The sequence below is a fragment of the Gossypium arboreum genome, chromosome 4 (assembly GCF_025698485.1).
Source record: "Gossypium arboreum isolate Shixiya-1 chromosome 4, ASM2569848v2, whole genome shotgun sequence".
Lineage (NCBI taxonomy): Eukaryota > Viridiplantae > Streptophyta > Magnoliopsida > Malvales > Malvaceae > Gossypium > Gossypium arboreum.
Genome location: NC_069073.1, coordinates 76,380,697 through 76,405,080, shown reverse-complemented (window position 1 = coordinate 76,405,080; position 24,384 = coordinate 76,380,697).

The following is a 24,384-nucleotide window of genomic DNA, read 5'->3' as shown; positions in this document are numbered from 1 at the left end:
AAGGATTGCCTGAATTTAACTGAAAAACATAATGTTCAGAATCTAAGGCAGAGTGGTAATGTTTCTCATGGTAGACCTCCCAGAAATTCGGGAAATGTAAGTGGTAGTCAGAGAGGAACGAAAGAAACAACTGTAAGATCTGAGGCTCGTGCACCTGCCAGAGCCTATGCTATTCGAGCTCGTGAGGAAGCTTCATCACCAGATGTGATTACGTGTACATTCACTCTCTAGAATGTTTCTGTGATTGCTTTGATAGATCCTGGATCAACGCATTCGTATATATGTATGAACTTAGTGAATAGTAAGACTTTGCCTGTAGAGTCTACTGAATTTGTAATTACAGTTTCGAACCCCCTAGGCAGATGTGTCTTGGTTGATAAAGTTTGCAGGAATTGTCCGTTAATGTTTCGAGACAATTTTTTTCTGGCTGTTTTGATGCTATTACCTTTTGATGAGTTTGATATTATTCTGGGAATGGATAGGTTATCTTTGCATGATACTGTGGTGAATTTCAAATGGAAAATTATTGATTTGAGATACATTAATAATGAAATAGTCAGAATTGAATTTAGTAATTTGAATGGGTTGCCTGCTCTGATATCTTCGATGAAAGCATTGAGTATTGTTAGAAATGGGTGTGAAGCTTATTTTGCATATAAGATTGATTCAAATGTATCAGAAAAGAAAGTTGAATCCATGCCTGTTGTTTATGAGTTTCCTGATGTATTTCCTGAAGAACTTTCGGGATTACCTCCAATTAGAGAAGTAAAATTTGGCATTGAATTGATACTTGGTACTACTCCGATTTCGATAGCTCCATACAGAATGGCTCTGACCGAACTAAAAGAATTAAATTCTCAGTTGCAAGAGTTAATCAGTCGAGGGTTTGCTAGACCAAGTTTCTAGCCTTGGGGTGCTCCTGTTCTATTCGTGAAAAGAAAGATGGTATGATGAGAATGTGTATAGATTATCGATAGTTGGATAAGGTGACCATCAAAAATAAGTATCCCCTGCCCTGAATCGATAATTTGTTTGATGAGTTAAAAGGTGTTACTGTGTTTTCAAAGATAGATTTGAGATCAGGTTACTATCAGTTACGAGTAAAGAACTGTAACATTCCTAAAACTGCTTTCAGAACGAGGTACCGTCACTAAGAATTTTTAGTTATGCCCTTCGGATTGCTTAATGCACCTACTATCATTATGGATTTGATGAATATAATATTCAGACCATTTTTAGATCAATTTGTTGTGGTATTCATTGATGATATATTGATTTATTCACGTGATGAATCTGAGCATGTCGAGCATTTGAGAATAGTGCTACTGACTCTGCGAGATAAACAATTGTATGCAAAGTTCAACAAATGTGAGTTTTGGTTGAGAAAAGTTGGCTTCTTGGGTCATATTATATCAGCATCAGGTATCCAAGTTGATCCGAGCAAAATTTTAGCTATTTTGGATTGGAAACCTCTGAGAAATGTTTCTGAAGTCCACAGTTTTCTAGGACTTGTTGTATATTATAGAAGGTTCGTAAAAGGTTTTTCGATGATTGCGACTCTGTTGACAAAATTGCTCCAGAAAGATGTGAAGTTTGAGTGGTCTAAAAAATGTCAAAACAACTTTGATCAGTTGAAAGCCTTATTGACTGAAGCTCCGGTGTTGGTACAACCTGAATCAGGTAAAGAATTTGTGATTTATAGTGATGGTTCGTTGATTGGTTTGGGATGTGTTCTAATGCAAGAAGGAAAAGTTGTTGCTTATGCTTCGAGACAGTTAAAATCGTACAAAAAGAACTATCCGACTCACGATCTTGAGTTAACTGCTATTGTGTTTGCTTTGAAGATTTGGCGTCACTATCTATTTGGTGAGAAATGTCATGTGTTTTCTGATCATAAGAGTTTGAAGTATTTAATGACTCAAAAAGACTTAAATCTGCGACAGAGAAGATGGTTAGAACTGCTAAAAGACTACGAACTTGTGATTGATTATCACTCGGGAAAGGAAAATGTTGTTGCTGATGCTTTGAGTCAAAAATTGTTGTCTGCGTTATGTACGAGGAAAGCTCACTTAGTTTTGTCTGATGATGGTTCAGTTTTAGTTGAATTAAAAGCAAGACCTTTGTTCTTGTAGCAGATTATCGAAGGTCAGAAGATTGATAATGAGATTTTGGCTAAACGAACTTAGTGTGATGTAGAGACTGATTCAGAATTTAGAGTTGATAAAGATAATTATTTAAGATTCCGAGATCGAATTTGTGTTTTGAGAAATCCAGAGTTAATTCAAATGATTCTGAGTGAAGCCCACAGTAGTCAGTTATCCGTGCATCCGGGTAGTACGAAAATGTATAATGACTTGAAACAATATTATTGGTGGTCTGAAATGAAAAGAGATATCTCTAATTTTGTTTCTAAATGTTTAATCTATCAACAAGTTAAAGCTGAACATCAGGTGCCATCTGGGTTACTACAGCTGATTATGATTCCGTAGTGGAAATCGGATCGAGTGACTTTGGACTTTGTGTCTGGTTTGCCCCTGTCACTAAGAAAGAAAGACGCGATTTGGGTTGTAGTTGATCGTGTAACAAAATCAGCTCATTTATTCCGATTTGATCTGATTATACGCTTGATAAATTAGCTGAGTTATACATTTCTGAAATGGTGAGATTGCATGGTGTACCTATAACGCCCTGATTTTCGGGATTTTCTGGGTTTCTGTTATTTTTGGTAAAATTTGAAATTTTGGTGTTCTGAATATTGGAATTGTGTTTAAATGTGTTAGTGGGCCTTTAGAAGGCCCAAGCCTAAGTGAAACACGGTAAAATATCAATGTTGGATTTTAAGTGAATAGGAGACTTGGTTAAGTGGGCTTTTAAGAAGAACTTTGTAAATTATGGCGCAAATAAGGCCTTGGTAAAGTGGCAAGGTGTCGCCACTAAGTTCCAAAAAAAATGGCGTCTGGGAAGGAATTAAAGGTCCAGGGTTCAAGTTGCAAGGTAGGCATATCGTTACTTTTAATTTTAGGCATGTACCGGGCATGTGATCACTTAAGTGAATTTCGACAAAGGCCTTAGGGAGGTTAGGCCGATTGTTTTAGTTGATATTAGGGTTAGGTTCTTTTCTTTTTCTGTCTTGGAGAATTAGGGTTAGCCACCTAAAAGCTTTCACTACCATTCATCTTTTCTGAGTTCTCACAAAAGCCGAAAACGCAAATTCCTTCTTCTTGGTGCCAATTTCTTCTTCCTCTCTTTTTCCTCCATTTTCTTTCTTCCTTTTTGGTTTTTCTTCTAGCCGAAACCTTCTGATCACCTTACTCACCTCTTCTGTCGATCCCATCCTCCACAAAACCTCCATAGCTGATTGCCATAAAAGCCGAAATCCCAAAAACTCACTTCTTGTGCCGATTTCTCCAAGCCAAAATCCTTCAGTTATTTTTGTTCTTTTTGATCAAATTTCATCTTTTCTAAACCCTTAGTATCTGTCGGCAACATTACTTCAAAGTTATAGCCTCAAATCGTCATCTTCTTCATCACTTAAAAAGCTGAAATACCATAGATTTAGGGACTCGTAGTCGAAACTTTAGATCTCCTGGATTCGAGTTCTACTATCGTTTAGAGGATAGATCTGCATCAGATCTGCGTAGAAATCAAAGAGGAATAAGTGGTAAGTGCTCATCACCTCAGATCTAGTCTTATTTTACAATTTAGAAAAGCCGAAGTCCCTAAAATCTAGGGAGATTGTCGATTTGGGCATAGGGCTTTAAGGGTCTCTAAACGACGATTTCTTTTGGTGATTAGTGTCTTCAAGAGGTTTGATCGAAGGCTTGGATCTTTGGAACAACTAGACTTAGATCTAGTCATCGATTTTCGGCAAAAAGGTAAGATTCTAAAGGCTTTAGAAGCATGGTTCGAATATGGGTTGTTGAGTATTGGGTTTGGTTGTTGTGGGTTGCAGTCTAAGAATTGTGGTAATCAATTGTAGGACATCGTAAGGGATCTCAGTAGCAGTCGTCGCGAAACAGGTGTGTATCGAACACCCTCTCATAGTTCAATTCGATAAAAGCCGAAATGCCAAAATTCCGGCATTTTGTGGGCTTGTGAGTGTGCGAGTGCTCACAAGACGTTTAGAAATCATTAGATCTGAAATCGCAAAGTGGTAAGTTATTCATGTGTGAAATTTTGTGCACTTCGGTAATTGGGCCTTGATAGGCTAAAACTGGGCTCAATGGGCTTACGGGCTCATACAGGTTAATAAATAAAAAATAATATAAAAAATAGGCAATAAGTATGTTCTGTTAGACTGTAGAATCGAAACTGCTTAAACCGGTAAACTGGCCATAAAACTTGAGTTAAATGGGCTTAAATTGCTAATGGACACTGTAAGGCCCATTAGGGGTTTTAGGGCCGAATGGCTAAAATTGTGAAATTGAGATAAATAAACTACTGCGATTGCAAATGGGCTAGTAAGGATCGTAACATTCATGAGAACCCTTAAAACTGATAAAAGTACTAAAATACCTTTATAGGTGGAAAGTTTACTGTGACAGCCTTAAAACGACCCTAGTCGGAATGTGGTTTTGGGACCACAAAACCGAGGCATAAAAATAATTTAAAATTTATTTTGATGCCTATAATGTGTGTTAACTCATGTGTGACATTTTTGATGTTTTGATTTAGAGATATAAATGTGAATTTCACTAGAAAGGACCTAGTAGTAATCTTTGAAAGTATGATGGGGAAATGTGTGATGACTAGTTGATCATGCATGCAAAAAATGAGGGGTTTGCATGTCAAATTTCCCCATTTAAGAACTAGTGGCCGGCCATGACAAAGGGGGATGGGCAAAACATGTCATGAAACATGTTTTGTAAGTGGTTTATGTTGGAATAAATAAAATAATGAGCATGGGAATTGAATAATGAAAGGGAAGAAAAAAAAAGAGAATGGTGAATGTTTCCCCCCCCTATTGCCGTGAGTTGAAGAAAAGAGAAGAAAAAAATTTGTTGTTCATCTTTTTTTTTCATTTCTTTGAGCTGAAATTTTAAGGAAGAAGGAAAGGGTTCTTGCTTCTTGCTTGGTTTGGAAGAGGATTAGGAGGAGGTTTGGCCATACTTGTGTCTAGATTAAGGTATGTTTGAGGTTGTGCCATGAGATTCATGCATGTTTTTAGTTGCTAGCTTGATGTTCTTATTAGCCCATGGTTCAAATCTTTGCTATGTCATGGGGATGATATTCGGCCAAGGTGGATGTTGTGTTAATGCCATTGCATGCTAAATATGAGGCTTGTTGATGATATATGTGATGGTGGGTTGAGGACTCTTGGATTTTCTTTTAGCATTTTTGAGTGAGACGTTAAGTTCTTTGTTTAACCATGACCGAAATTGAAACGGTATGGTGTTGTGGTGTATTCAGCCATGGTATATCCATAAGCATAATTTATGCATATTGCATGGTAGGTAAGATTTGAGCTTTGGATATATGTTTATATTTGGGTATAATCAACTTGAGATTCGGCCCTTGCACCTACATGTATATATGTTTGCACATGATGTATTGGTATGACATATATACTATCTCAAGGTATATATTTTCTTATGATGATGTTTCGGTTATGAAGGAAATGATAGATGTGTATTGAGTTACAATATGGAATGCATTAGTTAGTAAAATGTATGCCGTTCATGTGTGATATTAAGTGTATAATTGGCCTCAACATGGACATGCATATTCGCCACATGAGGGGATTGGTGTGCATGCATTCGGTTAGAGGCAAGCATATTGATGCCTATTCTTGGCTTGGAAAATTCGCTAAGGAGAGTACTAACTAATGTGTTGAGTTTGATTCATGATTTCCGTACATATGTGACTTTAATGTCTAATGAAAATATGTGGGCTAAGTACCTTGAATTCCTCTTTCGATGCTCAAATGATTAAATCAATTTATTTGTTAAATTAAGCTCAAGAGCAAAGGGGAGCTAAATCCGATAAAGGGAAGGCAAAAGTGGCCGAATAGCCATCGGAATCATTCGACAACATCCGAGGTAAGTCTTGAGTAATGACCCTACTTGAATTATATTGAAATGATTTGTCACATTATGGCGAGCATACCGAATGTGCGTAGGGACTAAGTTATAAAGTCAATTGAAATCATGCTCTTTGTGTGTGGCTATTGAGCCGAAATTGGAAAGGTTTGATAAATGTTTTGTGTTTGAGCCTTAGTAACGAGAATGAAATATGGATGTGTCGTGATTATTGATATATGTGTACATGAGCATTTGAATGATACCCGGCTAAGTCCGAAGGCATTTATGCTAGTGATTATATCCGGCTAAGACCAAGGCATTCGTATGAAGTTGTTATATCCGGGCTAAGACCAAGGCATTTGTGCAAGTTACCAAATCCGGGTTAAGACCGAAGGCAATTGTGCTTGTGGTTATATCCGCTAGATTCCGAAGAAGCTCGGTTGAAGGTGAGCGTTTTGGTGCTGTAATAAATTCAATTAATACGCTCAAAAAACCCATACGATAAGGTATGTTTACATGTGCATTGGAAAAGTCGATTCGTTTGAAATAGTGTTCGTTCAATCGACTAACGAACTTTCGGCTCTTAGATAGGTTGATACCTTGTGTGTGTATATGTTGATGAAGTGTGAAGTAAGTATGATTATGAGAATGTGTATTACTAAAGTGATTCATTTAGCTATGTGAATGTAATACTTTAGTCAAAGCTGATTTCATTACTTGAAACTTACTAAGCAATAAAATGCTTACCCCGTTGCTTTGGCTCTTTGTTTTCTAGATTTTGTTCGTTAGCTATCGGATTCGGGATCATCGAAGTCGAAGTCATCCACACTATCAAAGCCCTTTGGTACTCTTTTAGTTGAACTCTGGATATGGCATGTATAGGACTACCCTTTGCTGTTTTTCAAGTACGTTTTGTGATGTATGTGTGTACAGCCATGCGAAAATGGCTCGTAAAAGTGGAGTATGGCATTAGACCATTTGTGTTTATGTATATATATATGGTTTCATGATGTGACTATGGACTGGAATGGAAGTGTTGGGCAATGATCAGCCCTTGGAATGGCTAAATATGATCATATGTGGACCTATGTATGACAAAACTCTAGTTGGTCCATGGAAACCACGAAATAGGTAAGGTTTACCTTGAAAACAGATGCTGACAGCAGCAGTGGTGTGGATTTGAAAAATAACTAAAAATTTTAGGAATGGAATTAAATAGTGAATAAATTATGTAAATGAACCTTGATGAATCTACTTTCATATGGAAGCAGCTAAACGGTCATATGAGTTATATGTTAAGAGATATTAAAGTTCTCGTGAAACAGGGCCAGAACGGTTTCTGGATCCCCTGTTCCGACTTTGGAAATTAATTATAAATTAACCAGAGATAATTAGGAGTCATTCCATATATGTATAGATTCCTCTCTGAGTCTAATTTCTATAGAAACAAACGACATCAGTATTGAAGCCCTGTACAGGGAGATATCCAATTCGTAATGTGTGAAGGTCAGTGTAGTCGAACCCTGGATTAGGGGAGACTTTAACTAATAAACTGTACTAATTGGCCCAACAAAAAATTCTAGAAAAAAATATGTTGATGGACATATGAGTCTAGTTTCAGGGAAAAATTATGAAACTGATTTTAGAGCTTTAAAACTCAAGATATGATTTTTAAGGCGACAGTGATGTAGTAACTAGCTAGTCTGGAAATTTTTTTATGGACTGTGAAAACAATTAAGTTAAGTCTGTGTGCACCTTGTGTTCGACTCCGGTAACGGACTCGGGTACGGGGTGTTACATTTACAGTTTTACCCCTAGGAGCAAAATTACTGATATACCCCTAGGGTTAAGTTTGACCTGAATGAATGTTTGACTGTTACTATTTACTACAGGCCATGTTTTTATTATCTGATTCATGGGACTGGGTTATTGATGGAGGAAGTACTGAAAGTGGCTTGACCACGTACTGTAGGCTTTGCCTCAACTTACTGATATCTGAGCAGCTATGCTGCAACTGTGGAGTGTAGGGCTGGGTGGGTTGAACTATTCCCCATATGGAGTGGAGGGCTGGTACGGGTGGAGTGTAGCGGTTGGTTATAGGCTGGGTTGGGCTTGCATACACGAATATGTCTGTTCTGTTCTGGAATGGGACTATGGACCATACTGTTATCTGAAAAGGGGCTAAGGCCCAGTTTATCATATTCTGAAAAGGGCTTCGGCCTAGTACCTGCGGTTATCTGAGTAGGGCTTAGGCCCAATAGGCTTGAGCTGACTTGGGCTTTGGATGGGTTTTTCATATACACTGAGTTTTCCAAACTCACCCCCTTTCTCTTCCATCCTTGCAGGTGAGCCCTAGTTGGTGGGCTTGGAGCTGGGCGGGATTCAGAGTGGCCACGAAGATTAAATTTCTGGTTTTAGATAAGTTTCAAGTAGCTTCCTTTTAAATTTCGTATTTATTTTTTTGATTATTTCTATTTTGGTTAAAGTTGTAATAAGGCCGCTCTATTATTTTTATTTTGGGTTTTTAAATTACTTAAATCGTTTTCGACTTGAGATTCACATCACTTAAATTGATTCCTTGAAATTGGTTAACTCTAGGTTTATCAAAAATTACTTGTTTCAAACCGACACGACAATTAAACGTCTTCGAAATGAAACTTTTCAAAGTACAACAAAAGTGACGTTTTTCTAAACCCTTAACAATTGATAATGGATAGAACTCACACTAGTGAATCGGAACATTTCTCTTAAAACTTCATTAATGGTTTTTGCAAAGGTCACCCAAACTTTAGTAAACTAGGTAACTTGGTTAGTGGTAGGTAATGTGACACACCAGATTCGGCCGTAACGTCTAGGCTGGGTTTGTGGTGTTACAGTTAGTGGTATCAGAGCCCAGTTGTAACAACTCGGCTATGGATCAGGTCCAAAAAGGTTTTCAAAACTTTAAGCCCAAAGAGGGTATTTTTGAAAAAATTCAACTTTTGAAAACAAATTTTCTGGTTAAAGGAGATAATTTTCAAAACTTGGTTTCTTTAAATCAAATGTTTGAAAAATGGATTTTAAAGAGGCCTAAATCTTCTGAGTTTGTCTGAAATCTGATAAGGTGGCACACTGAATCCCCGGCACCAAGTCTGTAAGTATCTTTCTGCTTTATATATACTGTACTATACTAAAAATAATACTGTAAATAGTACTGAGCCTTAGATATAGCACTATAGATAAGGTAGTATTAAGGCTACAAAACTGAGACTGTAGGGAAAACTAAGCCCTAGGAAACTGAGACAGTAGCTAAACTGCGATTGCCAGAGAACAACTCTGAAACTTTATTTGTTCATAAGATATTCTGTAATAAACAATTGAAACAGTAAACTAATGTCATAAAATTTGTAATCAGATAAATCGATATGAGTACGAGATTTGCTCGGGGAAGAGGCCGTGGTCAAGGCCGAGGTAGTAGTCAAGTTGGATCTTCATCTTCTGAACACATGCCAGCTGGTGAGGCACGACCACCACCGATGGCAGAAAATGGGCAGTATGATCGGTCCGCAGGGGACGGCGCTCTGTCCCAAGCCATGTTGAGAGTTTTGAAAAGGTTGGCTAGAGCTAATGTCGGGCCCATAATAGGGAGTCTATTTCTGAGTGACTCCGAGCCAACGGAGCGGAGGTTTTTAGGGGCGTATCTGGAGTAGCCCCAAATGTGGCTGAGTACTAGCTGGAAGCCACGAAGCGGATTATAGATGACCTGAACTGCTCATTGGAGTAGAAGTTAAAAGGAGTGGTGTCGTTGCTGCGAGACGAGGCGTATCAGTGGTGGATCACTGTGAAAGAGGGTACCCTAGCTGAGAGGGTAACATGGGAGTTGTAACGCCCCAATTTTCAGGATTTTTGGGATTTCTGTGGTTTTCAACGAATTTTAAAATTTCTGTGTTTTGACTGTTTGGCGTAGGTTTAATTATGTTAGTGAGTCTCTAGAAGGCCCAAGCTTAAGCTAAAACCCGGTAATTTTAAGTGATTTTAATCCATAGGGAAAAGAGGTTCTGGTTAGCTAGGCTTTTAAGTATTAACTGGGTAAAATAAAACACAAGGGAGCCTGTGGTAAGTTGGCATGTGACGCCACTTGGGGGCTTTAGAGGTGGCGTGTAGATGACCAAGGTGAGCTAAGGTTCGAGTCGCAAGGAAAACAAATTAGTGATATTAATTTTTATGTACAGAAAAGGTAAGCAGTGGAACTGAAGTGAAAGGCTATCAGGAGAAGATTTAGGAGCTGATAAGGGAGAGGATTTAGGAGCTGATTAGGGAGAACGGTGTTGGCCAAATGGTGGACTCTTGAGGAGCAAGAGTTGGTCGGCCAAGGGGTGCTTTAAGGGGGCAAATTTCGGCTAGGTTAAGTGCCAGTATAAATTCGGCACTAGGGGTAAGTTGTGCCATTTCCTGACTATTCTCCTCTTCTTTTCTTTTTCTCCTCTCTCCATCAACTTTTTCTTTTTCTTCTTTTCTCTATAGCTGAATCTTTCTATCCTTCTGTTCATCTCCATCTTTTCCTTCAGACGATCCTAAACCTTCATAGCCATTTTCCATAAGAAAAGCCAAAATCTCGAAAGCCATATTTCCTACTGTGCCGATTTTTCCTAGCCAATTCTCTCATCTTTTTCATCATTCTTGACCGATTCTTTAGTTCTCTAAACCTCAAGCTTCTATCGACAAGACCATAGCAAAACCCTCCTATTTCATCTTTCGTTACACCATTGCAAGGGAAAAAAACTGAAAACTCCACACTCCTAGGGACTTAGCCAAATATTAAGATCACTGAAGGCTCGAATTTTGCTATCATTTGAGGGCTTAGAACTGCATCATAATCGAGTGGGGATCAAGAGGTATTGTTGATCGAAGGAATCAGTGGTAAGTCTTTTCAACCTAGTCTTTATCTTGTATTTTAGGAAAAGCCGAAATCCCTAAAGGTTAGGGAGGCTGTCGTTTTGTTCTTGTAGCCCTAAGGGGTTGTAATAACTATTTTATCTTGATGATAGTGTGATCTAGAGGCTTCTGATCAAGGGCTTGGACAAGGGGAACAACGGGATCTAAACCTGGTCGCTAATTTCGGTAAAGGTAGGATTGCTAGTGCCTAAGGTGTTATTGGCCGAATAGGGTAAGGGGTTAATATGTAGTTCGTTTCGGTAGTTTGATTAACGTGTTAGTAATGTAATTGTAGGTAGTTCATGCATGGATCTCGTCAATGAATCGTCACAAACAGGTGTGTAACTGACACCCTCTCATAGACTAGATCGGCAAAAGCCGAAATGCCGAAAAGTCGGTATTTTGGGAACTTGCGAGTGTGCGAATGCTCGTAAGATAAGTGGGTTAATATTTTTGGTAATCTAAAGTGATAAAACTGCAGTACGTGCAAATTCATGCATTAATGATATTTTGGGCTTAACGGGCCGAAAATGGGTTAATGGGCCAACGGGCCCAATTCGGTAAGAAAACGCAGTAAGGGTTTTTGGTCGTATGAAAATGGCTATCCTATGCATGAATACCCTAAGAATAGTTAAATTTCTTGAATACCCCTATATATGGAAATTATTGATACACCCCTAGGTGCAAAATTACCATTATACCCCTAGGGTTACTTTTGATTGAAAAGTATGATAATTTAATTCTGTATGATGTATGCCATGACTGTATATCTGTTGCATGGGGACATGGGTTATATTATGGAGGAAGTGTCCTGGTGGCTATGCCACAATTATCTGATCTGGTGGCTCTGCCACATATATCTGTTCTGGTGACTCTGCCACGATTATCTGTTCTGGTGACTCTGTCACATTATCTGTTCTGGCAGCCATGCTGCATATTTCTGTGGCATGTAGCGGTTGGGTGGGTTGAGTAGTCTCCCCACATGGTGAAAGGTTGGTATAGGGGTACATGTGGTTGGATATGGGTTGGGTTTTGTATAGACATGTAATATCTGTTCTGTTCTGTTATGGGCCTATGGGCTTTTTTCTGACTTCTGTTCTAGGCTAAGGCCAACTTATTCTATTCTCTGTGGTTTAAACCGATATAGGCTATGGTTGGGTTAATTTACACACTGAGTTTCCCCAAACTCACCCCTTTATTCTTCATCTACGCAGGTAATCCCCAACCATAGTGGGCTTGTAGCTGTGAGGGATTCGGAGTGGCCACACGTTCTGCAAGTTGATTTTATTCTAGTGAATTGGACTTTTTTTTATTTACATTTAAGATTTTGGGTTTTTAAAATGTAATAAGGCAGCTTAATTATTTTCTTTGATGGGTTTTATATGTTTTATTGAGATAGGTATTATTTATATTTAACTGTTGAATTTGGATAGCATTAGGGCGTGTTTTCAAAAACGGTAATTGATCTCAAAATAACACGACAACAAGCACAGCTTCCACAATGAGAATATTTTCCAAAATTAATCACTTTTCCTAAAAAGGACTTAAACAAATTGGTTTCCTGGAAATATATACGACGTTAAGGTGTGGTAATGGCGTTGTGCATGTCTAGGATTGGAACCGAAGGGAGCTTGGTACTTAAGAAGTCCGAGGGACTGACCTCCTCTTTTCCGGTTTCCTACCTGGTGCTCAGCTTTCATTCACTTTAACTTGCATTGAAATTATCTTTTAAAAACACTAAATAAGTTTTTCTAGAACAACGGCCTGAAATGTTTTTGAATGCTTTGATGTGGCATGTCTGTGACAGCCCTAAATTGACCCTAGACGGAAAGTGGTTTCGGGACCACTAAACCGAGTCATAAAAATAATTAATTGTTATATTCTATGCTTACTATGTGTGTGCATGCATATGTGGAAGTTTCATTCTCTAATTTTACCAATTTTGTCAGAAATTATTAAATAGGGATCAATGTGAAACATGGTGAAATATCATAGGCTAATTTTAAATGGCTTATTAGTGCATGTTAACACAAAGGTGGAGTTGCATGTCAAATAACCGATTTCTTAAGGTTAGTGGCCGGCCATGACATGATGATGGGCAAAGAAAACATGTCCTAGACATGTTGGCCTAGTGCATTATGGAAGGAAATAAAGAAATGAAAAAAAAAGGGAAAATGATGAAGAAAAATGTGTATGGATACTCTTGTGCCGTGACAAAACAAAGAAAAAAAAAGGGAAGAAAATTGGTTGTTCATCCTTCCTCATTTTTGTTACAATTGCCATGACTTGAAAAGATGAAGGAATAGGGAAATCTCCTAAAGCAAATCGGCATTCTTCTTTAGCTAGCAAGAGGGTGATGAAAACAAAGCTTGGAACTTAAGCTCTTCTTGGCGAATGTAAAGAGGAAGAGGGAGAAAGACTTTCGGTCATGGAAGGAGAAGAAAGGTTAGTGAAAAGTGTTAGATTTGTTTTGAAATTCAAGCTTGTTTTAGGTTAATCATCTTGCTTCTTACTTAACCCAAGCCAAAAGAATCTTGAAATCTTGATGGAGGTATGGTACATTCGTTTATGGTTAATGGGAGAATAATTTGATTTTAGCCTTTAAACCTTGAGGAAGAAATTGTTGTTGCAAGAAGTTGAGCTTATTGATAGTATAAATTTCTAATGCACCTAAGGTAATAGCCAAACATGTAGTGGTTTAATGCCTTGAACAAGTGTCGTTTAGATGTTCTAAGATTGTCTAAATTAGATGTTTAATCATCTAAGGGTTCGCATGGTGCATTCTTGAGAAGAGTTTGATTTGAAATCATGAGATCTTGTTGACTTGTGTTTAAGTTGTAATCGGCCATGGGCTATGGGTGTTTGCTAATCCGGTTTTGTTGCATAGGTGTTAAATACCTGTATTGGGAATTTGATGAATAAGTAGCAATAAATTAAGATGAGATTGAGTAAATTTTAGCTTAGTTGTGTTAAGTATTCGCAATAATCATAATAATGTATATGAATGCCGTATGTTTGTGTTTGATGGAGAGGTGAATTGTTTGATTTAGCTCCAGAGCAAAGGGGACTAAATCGGACAAAGGAAAGGAGAAAGCAAACAAGTAGCGAATTGGAACCGTTCTACCCTACATAATGTAAGTCATTAAGCATATATTTGGTGTTGATGTAAATGACCATAATATATACGCAATTGTGTTTAAATGAGTTGATGTGTAAATGAAAATGTATGTGTATGGAATGATGCCATTGTTGAATGTATAAAGGCAGCAAAATGCATAAGGTATTGGTCTCGGCACTAAGTGTGCGGGTATAAATGGACACGGTGACAAGATTGGCACTAAGTGTGCGGGTTTAAAATTGTACAGCACTAAGTGTGCGAGTTTGATTATATAGCACTAAGTGTGCGAGCTGAAAATTATATAGCACTAAGTGTGCGAGCTGAAAATATATAGCACTAAGTGTGCGGATTCACTATATGCTCTTGCATTACAATTGGCACCGAGTGTGCGACATTATCGAGTTAATCCCGGACAGCGGATCGGTAAGTACCTTGAGCTCATGACGAATAGGCAATACGTTCATGCTTTCGGGGTTGAGCTTGGTAAGCTTTAAATCTATGTGATGATTGCAATTGTATGATTGTGGTGTGAATGAGTTGGTGTGTAAAATGCCTCAAATATCTTATTGTATAGAATATGAAATGTGGATGTATGACTTGGTATGAGATTGAACCGAAAGGTCCGAGGAATTATGGTATAGTTTCGATATGGATGAAGTACCTAGCCTCGCTTATTGTTTGATGTTGTGAAAATTTTATTAATGGATGGTTGATGAATGCTTATGACTTACTGAGTTATAAACTCACTCGGTGTTTTCTTGTCACCCATTTTAGGTCTCTTGGACTCGTATTGTTGCGTGCTCGGAACCGTCGTTGAAGTCATCACACCGGCTGGAAATCTTTTGGTATTGTCTTCGTAGTTGAACTAGGAGAACATTTGGCATGTATAGGCTATTATGTTTTGTTGAATTGTGGGTTGTAAACTTTAAGCCATGTGAAAATGGCCTATGTGGTCGTTGAGTGGGATGCTAGAACCTATAGCCACGAGTCTTAGAAACTTTAATTTTGATAAGGTGGCCATAATTTGTGTCATGTATGATGGATGATTAGTAAGGCCAAGGAAAGATTCATGAAATTGGCATAGTCTACTGCAGTAACTGCTGCGGACAGCAGCAGTGATATGAGATTGAAAAATCACTAAAAATAGTAGAAGTAGAATTATGTAACACCCCGAACCCGAGACCATCGCCGGTGTCGGACACGAGGGGTTAACAAGCCAAGTTCACTTGTTTTGCCCATCCATTTGACATTTCCAGTCAGGCTGGAAAACTGCGTCACTGTCGCCTTAAAAATCATATCTCGAGTTTCAAAACTCAGAAACTGGTTTCGTAAATTTTCCCTGAATTTAGACTCATATATCCATCCATGGATTTATTTATAGAATTTTTGGTCGGGCCAATTGGTACAGTTTAATAGTTAAAGTCACCCATGTTACAGGGATCGACTGCTCTGACCTTCGCGCGGTATAACTTGAATATCTCTCCTTAAAGGGCTTTAATGCTGGTGCCGTTTGTTTCTAATGAAACTAGACTCAAAATGGAATCTGTACATATAAGGTATGTCTCCTAATTATTTTTGGATAATTTATAGTAAATTTTTAAAGTTGCGACAGGGAACCCAGAAACCGTTCTGGGCCTGTCTCACCATAGCTTTAATATCTCTTAACATGTAACTCCTATGACCATTTTGTTTCTTCCATATGAAAATAGACTCATCAAGGTTCATTTACATAGCTTATTCACTATTTAATTCCATTCCTACGAATTTTGGTGATTTTTCACATTCACGTCACTGCAGCTGGCAGCATCTGTTTTTAAGGTAGGTCTTACCTATTTGGTAGTCCCCATGAACCAACTAGTCTTGCCATACATAGGTTCATATATGATCATTTTAACCATGCCAATGGCTGATCATGTGACCAACATTCCCATTTCCAATCCATAGCCACATCATGACACCAAATATATACATACAAACCACAAATAGTCTAAGTTCATGCTTCCTTTCTCGAGCCATTTTCGCATGGCCGTATATATATACATCACAACATATTTAACCAACAAGGGTAGTCCTATACATGCCATCTCAAGTTCAACCAAAATTTATACCAAAATGGAGGCTTGATAGTGTGGATGACTTCGACTTCAACGATCCCAAATCCGATTGCTTGAGCTAAATCTAGAAAACCGAGAGCCAAAGCAACGGGTAAGCATTTTTATGCTTAGTAAGTCTCAAGGAATATAATCAACTCTAATTACAGCAATACATTCACATAGCCAGATGCATCATTTCATTAATACACATTCTTACTTCACACTTCATCATTATATAATTTCACAAAGTATCAATCAATTCAATAACTGAAATTCATTAGTCGATTGAGCGAATGTTGCTCAAACATGTCGACTTTCCAATGCACATATAAACGTACCTCATTCTTTGGGCTTTTCGAGTGTACTCATTGAATTTATTACAGCAACCAACACTCACCTCCAGCCCAAGATTCTTGAATATAACCGGATATAACCATGTGCACAAATGCCTTCGGTCTTAGCCCGGATAGAATGTCTCGCACGAATGCCTTGGTCTTAGCCGGATGTAGCCACTAGCACAATTGCCTTCGGTCTTAACCGGATATAATTTCCAGCATAATTGTCTTGATTTAGCCCGGATATCATTCAATTTCCATGAACACATACATCAATTATCATTGGACATACATAATTCATTTTTGTTACTAAGGCTCAAACGCAATTATAGTCACAAGCATATTCGCCTTGGGACTTAGCCGGGTAGAATTCAAATACTCATGCACACATAATCAATAATCAATACACATCCATACTTTATTTCACATAATTCAAGTAGGGTCACTTCTTGAGGACTTACCTCGGATGTTGTCGAACGGCTTTTTCGGCTATTCGATCACTTTCTCCTTCCCTTGTCCAATTGTGGCCCTCTAAGCTCTTGAGCTAATTCAAACAAATTCAATTTATTAAAACCTCATTGTGCTAGCTTATGGCGAATATGACAAGGAGTTTAAATGGTCATATGGCCACCCTTTAGCTTGAATACACAATGGTCATGCACATTTTATACTACATCAAGCAATTCAATACAATTTATTCGAGCATCAAGGAAATGCTAAGGCCTTCAATAGGCTACCCAAGGCCGAATATTCATGTACATGTTGAGGTCAATTTTGCACTTAATACCTCACAAAAACAGCATGCAATTTACTAATTAATGCTTTGCACATTGTGGCCCAAAACTTATAATATAGCATCAAGCACTTATATGTGTGCTAGGCAATTGTGCTTGCAATTTCACAAGCATTCTTCCACATCTTCTTCTTTAAACCAATATATTCATCACTTAGTTCATAACCAAAACATCATGTGCAAACATATATATACATATATGAGCATGGCAATTTCAAGGTGTCCATAGCCATCCAAAACACAAATTTTAACTAACATGCAAGAAGCATGAACCATGCTCATGAATGCATCATGGCGAATATGACAATCATGCCCTTTTCAACTTCAATCATGGTTAAACAAAAAGAAAACTCAAAATCTTACTCAAGAGTAGACAATCCATCATTGCATGCATCATCATCAAGCTTCACACTTAGCATGCAATGGCTTTATCACCATAACAACTTTGGCCAAATGCCATTTCCATGGCATAACAAAGATTTGAGCCATGGCTAACATGCACATCAAATTAGCAACCAAAACATGCATGAAACTCCCAACACAACCTCATACATACCTTACTCTTGTTGCAAGTTTAGCCAAATTTCCTTCTAGATCTCTTCTAAACAAAGAAAATGAAGCAAAAATCCTTCCTTCTTCCTTAGTATTTTCGCCAAAGAAGAGAAAAATAGGTGAACAAAATTTTTTCTTTGCTTCTCTTTCACTCACGGCAAAAAGGGGGAAGGATGAGCAAATTTTGATTTTTTGTTTCTCTTCCTACATGCTTAATTTTTTATCATTTATCACATCATGCATTAACAAAACATGTCATAACATGTTTTCCTTGCCCATATTCCCTTGTCATGGCGGCCACTATACCATCTTTGGGGAAATTTGACATGCAAATCCCTTATTTTTGCATGCATGCTCAACTAGTCATCACACATTTCCCCATCATACTTTCAAAGTTTACTACTAGGTCCTTTCTAGTGAAATTCACATTTATAATTCTAAATTGAAACATCAAAATGTCATACACAATTTAACACATATCATAGGCATCAAAATAAATTTTAATTATTTTTATGCCTCGGTTTTGTGGTCCCGAAACCACATTCCGACTAGGGTCAATTTTGGGCTGTCACAAATTAAATAGTGAATAAATTATGAAATTGAACCGTGATGAATCTATTTTCATATGGACGAAACGAAACGACCATATGAGCAATATACTGAGAGATATTAAAGTTCTCGTGAAATAGGGCCAGAACGGTTTCTGGATCCCCTATCTCGACTTTGAAAATTTACCATAAATTATCCAGAAGGAATTAGAAGTCGTGCCTTATATGTACAGATTCCCCTTTGAGTCTAGTTTCATTAGAAACAAACTACATGAGCATTGAAGCCCTGTACGAGAAGATATCCAGGTCGTAATGCGCGAAGGTCAGTGTAGTCGACCCCTGTAACATGGGCGAATTTAACTAATAAACTGTACCAATTGGCCTGACCAAAAATTCTAGAAATAAATCCAGGGATGGATATATGAGTCTAGTTTCAGGGAAAATTTACGGAACTGATTTTCGAGTTCTGGAACTCGAGATATGATTTCTAAGGTGACAGTGACGCAGTTAGCTAGCCTGCTCGAATGTAAATCAATTATTTCAAAGAGAGAAATAAGGAAGTAAGCCGGTAACACCACGTGGTCAAATCCGGTGGCGGTCACGGGTTTGGGGTGTTACATTTTATTGGTATCGAGCTATGGTTTAGTCGGTTCTAGGACTACCATAGCGCGTGTGAGTCTACCTATACATGCCCAAAATGTTAGTGCTTAGAAATGTGATGACTTCGACGGTTGAAGTTTTTGTTTTGATTTGCAAATGGAACCCGGGTAGAGACCCTTGGCGGATGACGTTGAAAGTGTAGCGGCTGTTCTGCGCAAGGGACACCGCTGTTGAGCCTCGATCATCCATGAATAATCAAGTGAAGGGCGAAACAAGCCTTCTTCACCATGATGAATGAGTGGGTCGCGAATATGCCCGAACCAATCCTATTGTCCAACCATTCCCGAATTTAAATACTCCACCCAAGAGCCCGTAATGCCTCCATTCATCGATCCTGTGAGGCTAAGTAAACCACCTGTGGACTTGATTAGGAAGCGTGGGGCCGAGGAGTTCAAGGCCATAGTTACTGATGATGCCGAAAAGGCCGAGTTCTGGCTCGATAACACCATTAGAGTGTTAGATGAACTGTCATGCACACCCGATGAATGTCTTAAGTGTGCTATATCCTTGTTGCGAGACTCAGCTTACTATTGGTGGAGGACTTTAATATCCATAGTCCCAAATGAACGAGTTACTTGGGATTTCTTTCAATCTGAATTTCGAAAGAAATACATTAGTCAACAGTTCATCGATCGAAGCGTAAGGAATTCTTGGAACTTAAGCAAGGCCGGATGATCAGATCTAAATCTGAACATGAGTTCGTAAGACTTAGTCGGTATGCTCGGAGTGTGTGGCTGATGAGGTTGCTATGTGCAAGAGATTAGAAGAAGGCTGAATTTGAAGCTAGAGATTTTCGTAAAAGATTGACGGGTAAAGCTCCATTCTCGGTACGTAAAGAGGTTCGTGGAGGACACTAATAAGTCGAGGGCGATCATGGAATTTCCATCGAGCCCGACCATTGACGGACTCGAGCTACTTGGTAGCTAGTGTGGGCAATAATCGTCAAGAGAAACCTGAATGCCCCCAATGTGGAAGACGACACCTAGGTGAATGTTGGGGTAAGTCTCATTAATAGGGCTCATTATGGATGCGGTTCAAGGACCACTTCATTAGAGATTGCACGGAGCTAGATGAGAAGAATAAGATGCAAGGTGCAAGACCTAGTGAAACGACGGCTAGAGGTAGGCCCCGAGAATTTCGGAGGTAGGGGTGGTAATCGAGAGGAGCCTCGACACGGCTGTTCGATCCGAGACCCGTGCTCTGCTAGAGCATATGCCATCCGCGCACGAGAGGTGGCATCCTCCCCGACGTTATCCTTTGGTACTTTTACTCTCTTTGATACTAGTGTGATTGCATTGATTGACCCCGGATCTACTCATTCATATGTATGTGAAACCTTAGCATCCAAAGAAGACTCTTGTTGAGTCATCGAGTTCGAATTCGGTGTCAAACCCTTTGGGTCAATACGTATCGTTGATAAAGTGTGCAAGAGATGCCCCTAATAATTCGAGAATCCTATTTTCCTACCGATCGATGCTTCTACCATTTGATAAATTCGATGTTATTCTTGGTATGAATTGGTCGATCGTACATGATGCAAAGGTGGACCGCAAAAGGAAAACCATTGATTGGAGGAGTGCAAATAATGAGGTAGTCCGAGTCGAGTCTCATGATTTAAAAGGAGTGCCAGCGATAATATCTTCTATGACCGCCGGAGATATGTGAAAAAGGTGTGAAACATACCTTGCGTATGTGTTTGAAAGTAAAGAGGCGGAAAGGAAACTCGAATCGGTACAGTGGTTTGTGAGTATTCGGATGTTTTTCCCGAGGAGTTACCGGATTGCCACCGGTTCGAGAAGTGGATTTCGCATCGGTTGTACCGGTACTACGCCGGTCTCAATAGCCCCGTATCGTATGGCATTAACGGAATTAAAGGAATTGAAGGTTCAATTGCAAGAATTGACGGGTAGAGGTTTCGCTCGACAAAGTTTTTCTCCATGGGGCGCACTTGTATTGTTTGTGAAAAAGAAGGACGGAACCATGAGGTTGTGCATCGACTATCGTCAACTCAATAAAGTGACGATAAAGAATAAATATCCATTGCCACGAATTGACGATTTGTTTGATCAATTAAAGGGAGCCTCAGTGTTTTCAAAGATAGATTTGGGGTCGGGGTACTATCAGTTGAGGGTCCGAGAATCGGACATACCCAAAACCGCTTTTAGAACGAGGTACGGTCACTACGAATTCTTGGTGATGCCGTTTGGGCTTACTAATGCCCCTGCGGTATTTATGGATTTAATGAATAGAATTTTTAGGCCATACTTGGATCGGTTCGTAGTTGTATTTATTGATGACATTTTGGTCTATTCGAGAGATGAAACCGAACATCTTTGAGCACCGAGGCTAATGTTGCAAATTTTACAAGATAAGCGATTATACGCAAAGTTCAAGAATGTGAATTTTGGTTGAAAGAGGTTAGCTTTTTGGGGCACGTGGTGTCCGTGATCCGGTGTCGTGGTGGACCGAACAAAATTTTGGCCATAGTCGATTGGAAACCTTCGGAATGTTACCGGGTTAGAGCTTTTGGGGCTTGCCGATTATTATCGACGATTTGTAAAAGGTTTTTCGATGATAGTGCACCGATGACGAAACTACTCCAAAAAGATGTTAAGTTCGAATGGACGGAGAAATGTCAGAAAAGTTTCAATCAACTAAAAACTTATTTGACTGAAGCCCCAATTCTAGTGCAACCCGAATCGGGCAAAGAGTTTGTCATTTATAGTGACGCATCCCTACTTGGGTTGGGTTGCGTATTGATGCAAGAAGGGCGAGTTGTGGCCTATGAGTCGAGACAATTAAAGCCACATGAGAAAAATTATCCGACCCATGATCTCGAATTGGCTGCCATCATACCCGCCTTAAAGATATGGCGACATTACTTATTTGGTGAGAAGTGCCATATGTATTCGGATCACAAAAGTCTAAAATATTTGATGATCCAAAGAGACTTAAATCTGCGACAAAGACGTTGGCTCGAGCTGTTAAAGGATTATGAGCTGGTCATTGACTATCACCGGGAAAGGCTAATGTGGTTGCGGACGCCTTAAGTCGTAAATCACTATTTGCTTTGCGAGCGATGAATGTACACTTGTCTGTTCTATCCGACAATGTGTTAGTAGCGGAATTGAAAGCCAAACCATTATTGATACGTCAAATTCGTGAAGCTCAGAAAGTCGACGATGAGTTGGTTGCAAAACGGGCTGAGTGTGTTCTGAACAAGGACTCGGAATTTCAAATCGATGATGACAATTGTTTGAAGTTCAGAAGTCGTCTGCGTGTTCCAAAGAATTCGGAACTTATTTTGATAATTCTGAACAAAGCCCATTGTAGCCAAATGGCAATCCACCCGGGGAGTACGAAGATGTACAATGATTTGAAACGTCGGTTTTGGTGGCATGGTATGAAACGAGACATCTCTGACTTTGTTTCGAGATGTTTAATATGTCAACAAGTGAAAGCGGAGCTTCAAGTGCCTTCAGGATTACTTCAGCCGATCACGATACCCAAATGGAAATGGGATCGAGTAACAATGGACTTTGTGTCAGGTTACCATTGACTCGAGAATAAGAAAGACTCGATGCAGGTCATTGTTGATAGACTGACCAAGTCTACTCATTTTATTCCTGTCCGCACGGATTTTTCGCTTGATAAATTGGCAGAATTATACGTCTCCCAAATTGTTCGATTGCATGGGGTACCTATTTCTATCGTGTCGGATAGAGACCCAAGATTTACATCGCGATTTTGGAAGAAATAGCAAGAGGCTTTGGGTACCAAGCTGCATTTTAGCACTGCTTTTCACCCCCAAACCGATGGTCAATCCGAACGGGTAATTCAAATACTCGAGGATATGTTGAGATGTTGCATCCTTGAGTTTAGTGGTTCATGGGAACGGTATTTACCTTTGGTTGAATTCGCTACAACAATAGCTTTCAATCAAGTATTAAGATGGCGCCTTACGAGGCTTTATACGATCGTAAATGCCGTATCCCATTATTCGGATCGAACTTAGTGAAGGAAAAATCTTCGGTTGATTTGGTTAAGGATGCCGAGCAAAAGTTCGAGTAATTCGTGAAAGTTTGAAAGTCGCCGGATCGCCAAAAGTCGTATGCGGATTTGAAAAGAAAAGACATTGAATATCAGGTTGGAGACAAGGTATTTCTCAAAGTCTCACCCTGGAAGAAGGTGCTTAGATTTGGCCGTAAGGGCAAATTGAGTCTGAGGTTCATCGGTCCGTATGAAATATCTGAACGAGTTGGGCCAAGAGCGCATCGATTAATTTTACCCCCTGAGCTCGAAAGGATCCACAACGTTTTCCATGTCTCGATGCTTCGACGATATAGGTTTGACCCGACACACGTAATTACTCCATCCGAGGTCGAGGTTCACCTAATTTGAGTTATGAAGAAGAGCCGGTTCGCATTCGATGTGCGAAGTAAAAGAGTTGCATAATAAGAAAATCCCATTAGTGAAGGTGTTGTGGCATAAACACGGAATTGAAGGAGCCACTTGGGAACTTGAGGACTCTAAGAAAGAGCGATACCGAGCCTATTTACGGTAAGATTTTCGGATGAAAATTTCTTAAGTGGGGAGAGTTGTGATGCCCTAAATTGACCCTAGTCGAAAAGTGGTTTGGGACCACTAAACCGAGTCATAAAATAATTAATTGTTATATTCTATGCTTACTATGTGTGTGCATGCATATGTGGAAGTTTCATTCTCTAATTTTACCAATTTTGTGAGAAATTATTAAATAGGGATCAATGTGAAACATGGTGAAATATGATAGGCTAATTTTAAATGGCTTATTAGTGCATGTTAACACAAAGGTGGAGTTGCATGTCAAATTCTTAAGGTTAGTGGCCGACCATGACATGATGATGGGCAAAGAAAACATGTCCTAGACATGTTGGCCTAGTGCATTATGGAAGGAAATAAAGAAATGAAAAAAAAGGAAAATGATGAAGAAAAATGTGTATGGATACTCTTGTGCCGTGACAAAACAAAGAAAAAAAAGGGAAGAAAATTGGTTGTTCATCCTTCCTCATTTTTGTTACAATTGCCATGACTTGAAAAGATGAAGGAATAGGGAAATCTCCTAAAGCAAATCGGCATTCTTCTTTAGCTAGCAAGAGGGTGATGAAAACAAAGCTTGGAACTTAAGCTCTTCTTGGCCGAATGTAAAGAGGAAGAGGGGAGAAAGACTTTCAGTCATGGATGGAGAAGAAAGGTTAGTGAAAAGTGTTAGATTTGTTTTGAAATTCAAGCTTGTTTTAGGTTAATCATCTTGCTTCTTACTTAACCCAAGCCAAAAGAATCTTGAAATCTTGATGGAGGTATGGTACATT